The sequence below is a fragment of the Macrobrachium nipponense genome, chromosome 23, assembly GCF_015104395.2.
Source record: "Macrobrachium nipponense isolate FS-2020 chromosome 23, ASM1510439v2, whole genome shotgun sequence".
Lineage (NCBI taxonomy): Eukaryota > Metazoa > Arthropoda > Malacostraca > Decapoda > Palaemonidae > Macrobrachium > Macrobrachium nipponense.
Window position 1 is genome coordinate 61,474,246 of NC_061090.1, and position 7,685 is coordinate 61,481,930.

Below are 7,685 nucleotides of genomic sequence, written 5' to 3' on the forward strand. Positions count from 1 at the left end.
TGAATTAATTTAGAATAACAGCCGGTACCCAATAGTTCACAATTCAAGTTTTTTTTTTTCACCGAACGAAAATGAAAATCTGTACCCAGTAATTCACTATTTAAGTTTTCTCATGACCACAAAATTCGTCAACTTGACCTGAACCAACTCTGTAACGAAAACGGATCACTTAAACCGTAGGGCCTCTGCTAATAATAATAATAATAATGTAAAAAGAAACCCACAAAATTACTGAGTATACCCTGTTTACTTGAGTAAAATAATATGTAAATACAAGTAAACAAGTTATACTCAGTAAATTTGTGGGTTTATTTTTAACATCTTCAGAAGAAAACTGAAAGAAGTTTTTGTTTTTGTTTGGTTCAGTAATAATAATAATAATAATAATAATAATAATAATATTATTGAATAAAATGGCATAATTGAGAGAATTAATCTTATATATTATCTTTTCTATTTTTCTTATTACTCGCTTTTCTGGCTCAGTGATACTTCGCATTAATTGGCCAATATTCATGTTGGAAATAATGCTGAAAGTGGTATTTTATCTAGAATAGGATTTATTAGTCAAAAACTGGTATTATATATCATTATACTGGTATTAACAGAACACTGGTGTATGGGAAGGCGTTCCTCTGATCCAAGTCAAGCAGGAGTCATCGTCATTGTTTGTTTAAAAGAGGGTCTTCTTTCAAAATAATAATAATAATAATAATTACATTTATAAGAATCACTTGACCGACAAACGCCGTTATACTGACGTCAAGTCGTACTGACGTCAATTGGAAACTAGGTGAAAAGTTCATAATGATCCGATCCGAATGTCAGCTCGATTTCTAATGACAGGTGATGTTCACCTCATTCATTTAGAGGCTAAATGTTTCTTTTCTGTTTTCCATTGAAAACGGCTCTAAAGACTTTCTTGGAAGTTGTATGTGTATATTTCTATTGGTTTGGATGATGGTCCTTCATTTCTAAATCGAGGTTGTTGACGCGCATAGAATATTTAGGCAATAAATAATTATAATCTGTCTATCTCAAATAATGAACCGATCATTTTTCGATGCATACTTAAAAAAACTGAAATAATGATCCTATAGTAGATTCACCTCACCTGTGCATGTGATGTCTAGGCCCGTCCCTTACGACGCTTCTGATTGGCTGTTGATAGCCAATCACAGGGCTGGAAACTCTCAGTCTCTCTCGAGAGTTCACATGAGCAGGATGTATGTTCCACCTCTCCTGAGGGATACGTCTTTCAAAAGTATCCCTCAGGAGACGTGGAGCATACATCTTGCTTATGTGAACTCTCTCGAGAGACAGAGTTTCCAGCCCTGTGATTCGCTTATCAACAGCCAATCAGGGATCAGATGCACGGTTGATGGGAATCTACTATAGTTTCTGTTATTGCTGAAATGAAATTTATTCCATTTTATAATGATATTTCGGCAATAAACAATCTTGTCGATCTCAAACAATAAACCTAAAAAAGAAACAACCTGCTTGAGTTTATAGGTAAAATTTGTAAGTTTCGTTATACCGTCGAAACTTGATACGGAGTCCCTCTTGGGCTCCTTAACACACCGCTGGCTTATCTTGCCGAAATTATGCCCTGACTGGGACTACTCTTCTTCCTGATGAATTGTTGATCAGAGGAAAAACCAATTCTCGAGCCTTCGGGCGCAAGTGCTGCGCCACAGTTGACTGATTGGTTGCTTGTGGTATTTACGTGCGTTGTATAACTTACAATGTGGCTCAATAAACAGGTGGAGTTTTACCGAGGGATTCGGTGCATTTATCATAATTCTGCGAGCGATTGCGCAGCGCAGATGATCGTCGAATATTGAGAGACAGATCTGCGAATATGAGATGGATCGGTTTCATAATACTGCGATCGACTGCGCAGTGCAAATAACCGTCGAATGCTGAGAGACAGATCGAACAATAACGGATGGAGCGGACTCATAATATACGAGCGACTGCGCATCGCAAATAATCGTCGAATATGGAGTGACAGATCTACAAATAAGAGATGGAGCGCTTTCATAATACTACGAGCGACTGCGCAAAACAAATAATCGTCGAATGCTGAGAGACAGATCGAACAATAACGGGTGGAGCGGATTCATAATAGTACGAGCGACTGCGCAGCGCAGATAATCGTCGAATATGAATGACAGATCTTATAGACTTTTTTTTTTCTCGTCAGGCAGCTGCAATCTCTAAAGTTTTTCGTAAAAATAAAGACTTGGTAAATTCTATGCAATAACATTGCAAAACACCTTAATTGAAACCCACAACAACAGTTATTGCAATGCCGTCTCCTTCCCTTTTTGAGCTGAAGTTTTTCATTACAAAAACTCATTGAATAAACGACCAAAGACTTTAAAAATCGGTATCCGGGTGATTATCCATATTGCTAATTATGCAAATAAGCTGCTTGTTCTCATTCAGCGGAGGTGGTGACCAGTTAACAAAATAAAAAACAAAATAAAAAAAAAAGCAAAAATCAAGACGCTCCTGAACGCTGGTTCATTTATTTGAGAAATCAGATTTCATCATCAAAAAGATTTATTAATGATCAGGTCTCTCTCTCTCTCTCTCTCTCTCTCTCTCTCTCTCTCTCTCTCTCGTCGGAAGTTTGAAGTATAAAGTCACATCAGGCATAAGTAAACTTCCCCCCCCCTCTCTCTCTCTCGCTTTTTCTTTCTTTCTAAAACGTTTTCATGAACCTTCAAGTATTAAGTCACGCCGGAAATAAGCACCGTTTCTCTCTCTCTCTCTCTCTCTCTCTCTCTCTCTCTCTCTCTCTCTCTCTCTCTTTCTAAACGAAAATCTATAATCCCTTAATTCTTCTTGGAAAATCCCGCTCACCTCCAATTAGCAATGCTGAGTTAGATAAAAATTCCCAGCAATTAATGGCTGCCCCAGTAAACGGATTTAGTCTAATGGCGGTTTGAAGATCTCATTTAATAGAGAGAGAAAAACAGGGCAAAACCCTTTAAAGACAAAAAAAGATTCGATCAATAGATCGGCAGCGATAAAGAGATTTATGACACGAGGTCAATCAATCAATCACTTCAGGAATAGAGTGAACTTTTTTTTTTTTTTTTTTTTTTTTTTTTTTTTTTTGTGAATGGAGATTCACTCTTCCACCATGACGTACCCTAATGCGATTCGGTCGGTATTTTAATATTTCACTTATATTGGCATTGATTTATTTAGTAATTTGTTCATTTTAACTTATGTTTTAATATCTTACTTACATTTCTATTTATTCATTCTTTCATTTGTGTTTATTTCCTCTAATAACTGATCTCCTCTTTCTGTATTTCCCATTATCTTCTCTTACTTCTTTCAAAAGAACACCCTAATGTTCTCTGGAAGTCAGTGAATAATAATAATAATAATAATAATAATAATAATAATAATAATAATATCGAAGACAGAAATATACGAGACAGGAGAAAGACAGACAGAACAGAGGACTGGCACAACAAACCAATGCACGGACAATACATGAGACAGACTAAAGAACTAGCCAGCAATGACAATTGGCAATGGCTACAGAGGGGAGAGCTAAAGAAGGAAACTGAAGGAATGATAACAGCGGCACAAGATCAGGCCCTAAGAACCAGATATGTTCAAAGTACGATAGACGGAAATAACATCTCTCCCATATGTAGGAAGTGCAATACGAAAAATGAAACCATAAACCACATAGCAAGTGAATGCCCGGCACTTGCACAGAACCAGTACAAAAAGAGACATGATTCAGTGGCAAAAGCCTCCACTGGAGCCTGTGCAAGAAACATCAGCTACCTTGCAGTAATAAGTGGTAGCGAGCACCAACCTGAAGGAGTGATAGAAAACGATCAGGCAAAGATCCTCTGGGACTATGGTATCAGAACGGATAGGGTGATACGTGCAAACAGACCAGACATGACGTTGATTGACAAAGACAAGAAGAAAGTATCACTCATTGATGTCGCAATACCATGGGACACCAGAGTTGAAGAGAAAGAAAGGGAAAAAATGGATAAGTATCAAGATCTGAAAATAGAAATAAGAAGGATATGGGATATGCCAGTGGAAATCGTACCCATAATCATAGGAACACTAGGCACGATCCCAAGATCCCTGAAAAGGAATCTAGAAAAACTAGAGGCTGAAGTAGCTCCAGGACTAATGCAGAAGAGTGTGATCCTAGAAACGGCACACATAGTAAGAAAAGTGATGGACTCCGAAGGAGGCAGGATGCAACCCGGAACCCCACACTATAAATACCACCCAGTCGAATTGGAGGACTGTGATAGAGCAAAAAAAAATAAATAAATAAATAAAGAAAATAATAATAATAATAATAATAATAATAATTAATTTAAGAAAGCCTCATAGAAGCATGAGTCTTCAAAAGGAGAAAGAAATCCACAGTTATGTAAATGTACATATATTTAAATTTAAAACTTTGAAGATAGCTTTCAAGAACCTGTTCGGTTCCCCTTATCATACTCTTAAATATATGTATATTTACTGTAGATTTTGTTTCGCCAATAACCTAACACACTCCCGAACTAGCACTTCCGTGATGGGCCGTCATCTTCTCCCCCCCCCCCCCCCGCCCCCCCCCCCCCCAACCCTTTTTTTTTGAGATGCTCCTCATAAGAAAACTGGCCTCTCGCTTAAAAATATTGACGTCAAACACTGATGAGGAACTTCTGAACAAACGCCTTTGTTTGCTTTACATAGTAGTATATTTTTTTTTACTACATAATTGAGGATTTTTTATGACAGATTGTTCTTCACGAGATTGTGAATTTCTTAATAATAATAATAATAATAATAATAATACTAATAATAATAATAATAATAAATAACATTTGATAAAGTCGTTCTGAACAATTAGGAAACTCCTCTTTCATCCAGAGAGCCATTGCTGATCCGGTTGACACTGTATTTTTAAGTGGCGTCGCACTTAGTCTGGTCAACGGAGTCGACCGAGAGGCTACAAATATTGCAGGAGGTACTCTATAAAGAGTGGGATATAATTATCCCGTCCTTATATAAATATATATTATATAAATTATATATATATATATATATATATATATATAATTATATATATATTATATATATATATATATACGTAATTAATATTATATATATATATAAATATATATATATATATCGAAATGAATTATATTTTCTGTTACAAGTATCGACGGTTCGATACCTCATTTTGTTGCTGAATATCAATTCTAAAAATTAAAATCCCTCGTTTGAGATGCCAGTTGAATTTCATCGCAAAAACTTAAGGACGAAGATTAGCGAAGATTAATGATCAGTAGCCCATTCACAAACACGGTCCTGAATCCTTTTTTTTTTTTTTAAACAAAATTATCTATGATAACAAAACAGGAAAACGTCCCGAACACCATCGGAAACAGGTGTGTGACGTCAGTTTTAATTGGCATAATCAATCAATCATCGGAAACAGATATCACGAGATTTGTGAAACGAGACCTTTTGATTCGAGATTCAGATGTGATTAGGATTTCGTCCTTTTATTTTTCTATCTTTTTTTTTTCTTCTCCGAGCTGATTTCCCGAGGTACAAAGACTGCCTCCAATAACGGCAGACAGACGGACGGACAGACGGATGTTTGCGACAATGTTATTGCCTCTCGCAACGCGACAAATTTAACACTTTTGACAATCGGGTGGAGTTCCCGCTGATGTTCTGATGTTTGAAACGTCAGGTCGCGGTCATTGAAGGTCAGGTAAAGGTATGATGTGATAGCGCCTTACTAAGCCCTAATTATTAAAGGTCGACGCCGTAACGAGGCAGTACTGTCAGTGCACCTCTCACGGTGCACTATAGGCATTACTTTAGGCTCTTAGCGATGTCCCCTCGGCACCCTACCTGCAACCATTTTCGTTCTTTTTACTGTATACCTCTTAAAAACAAATAGGCTTCTAGGTGCACAATATCTGTCTTAAACAATTAAAAAGATCTGTCTTAAAAACAAAAAGAATTCTAGATGCATGATAGTTGTTTTAATCAAATGAAAAGATCTGTCTCATTCAAGAAAATGTCCCCAAAAACCCACTTATTACACACTTACTACACACATTCTCTTTCTTGTTTCATTGTGCAACTGCGAGGTTCTCCCTCCTTTTACACTTTTTTAAAGCCTTTTTACCCCCAATTTCCCTTTTTGCTCTGAATGACCTCACCGTAGGTCCCAACGCTTGACCTTTGACCTACATTTAATATTCAATTCGTTTCCTTAAACTTCGATAGTAGCGAGTTCAGTCAACAATATGAATATTTTTTTCTCTTCCAGTACTGGTTTTCGTCACCTGACCCGGCCAATTGCGTCAGTATGGTAAAAACACTGATTGACAAACAAACGATCTATTACTAAAGAAGTTCTTTTTTATAAATATTTCGTAACTTTATTTTTGAGATATCTTCATATAATCTTTAATTTAACCATTTAACGACTTGACACTTAATAGAATTAAGATGAATTCTGTATATGCGCCATCAATTTCAAAGCAAAATATCTCAAAATAATTTGTTTTCCTTATGTAATATGGGTACATGTTAAAAATAATAATATGAGGAGTGTGAATAAAACAGAAATGAGGAATGAAGAAAGGAAGGCTAGAAGGAAAGATATTAAAACCTCCAGAAATTTACCTACTTTTTTTATGCACAAATTACCCCACCCAAACGATTGGATATAGTCGATGAGTTTTTTTAAATATTGAATATTAATTATCTGAATTTTAACATAATTTTTCCGATGTCAGAAATGGGAAAATCTGTTTATAGCTTTTTATTTACATAAAAGATGATATTAAGATCTACATAGGATGATTTTTCTTTAATTAATTTGGAAATATTGAAGAATCATTCTTTAAATATGATTTTCAATTAAGATTTACACCAGTTTAAGGCTAACTCTCTCTCTCTCTCTCTCTCTAAATATGACTTCCACCTGAGATTTATTCCAGGCTAAACCTCGATCACTTCTCTCTCTCTCTCTCTCTCTCTCTCTCTCTCTCTCTCTCTCTCTTTAAATTTTATTTCCACCTAAGATTTATCCTAGGCTAAACCACCGCCCCCCCCCCTCTCTCTCTCTCTCTCTCTCTCTTTAAATTTGATTTCTAATTAAGAATTATCCCAGGCTAACCACACCCTCCGGCCCTCTCTCTCTCTCTCTCTCTCTCTCTCTCTCTCTCTCTCTCTCTCCCCCCGTCAGCCACCTTAAATGGAAATCCCTGATCTCTTCATCTCATCTCCTTAACTCTCTCGTCCTCAATTAGGGACGCTGATCTAAGCAAAAATAGTCGGCCATTCAGGGAATTTCCCCGGAACCAGAAAAGGTCTAATTCTTTCAAATGAACATTTGATTTGACTGGACGTTGAAATAAGAAGGAATTTCCCCGAACGAAGGAAAACACACAGATTTCTCACGAGTCCCAGGAAATGGTGGATGATCTATTTACTTGCGGTTGGTCGTACGGACCCAGAATGTCATTTTATGGTATATTATATTATAATACGAACAGTCTGGCCAGCAGAAACTTCAGCATTTTCAGTCACGACTTTGTTTCTATTCGTTACCTACGTTTCGGGATACAAATCCCATCATCCTCAGGGCTAAAAACAGGGAA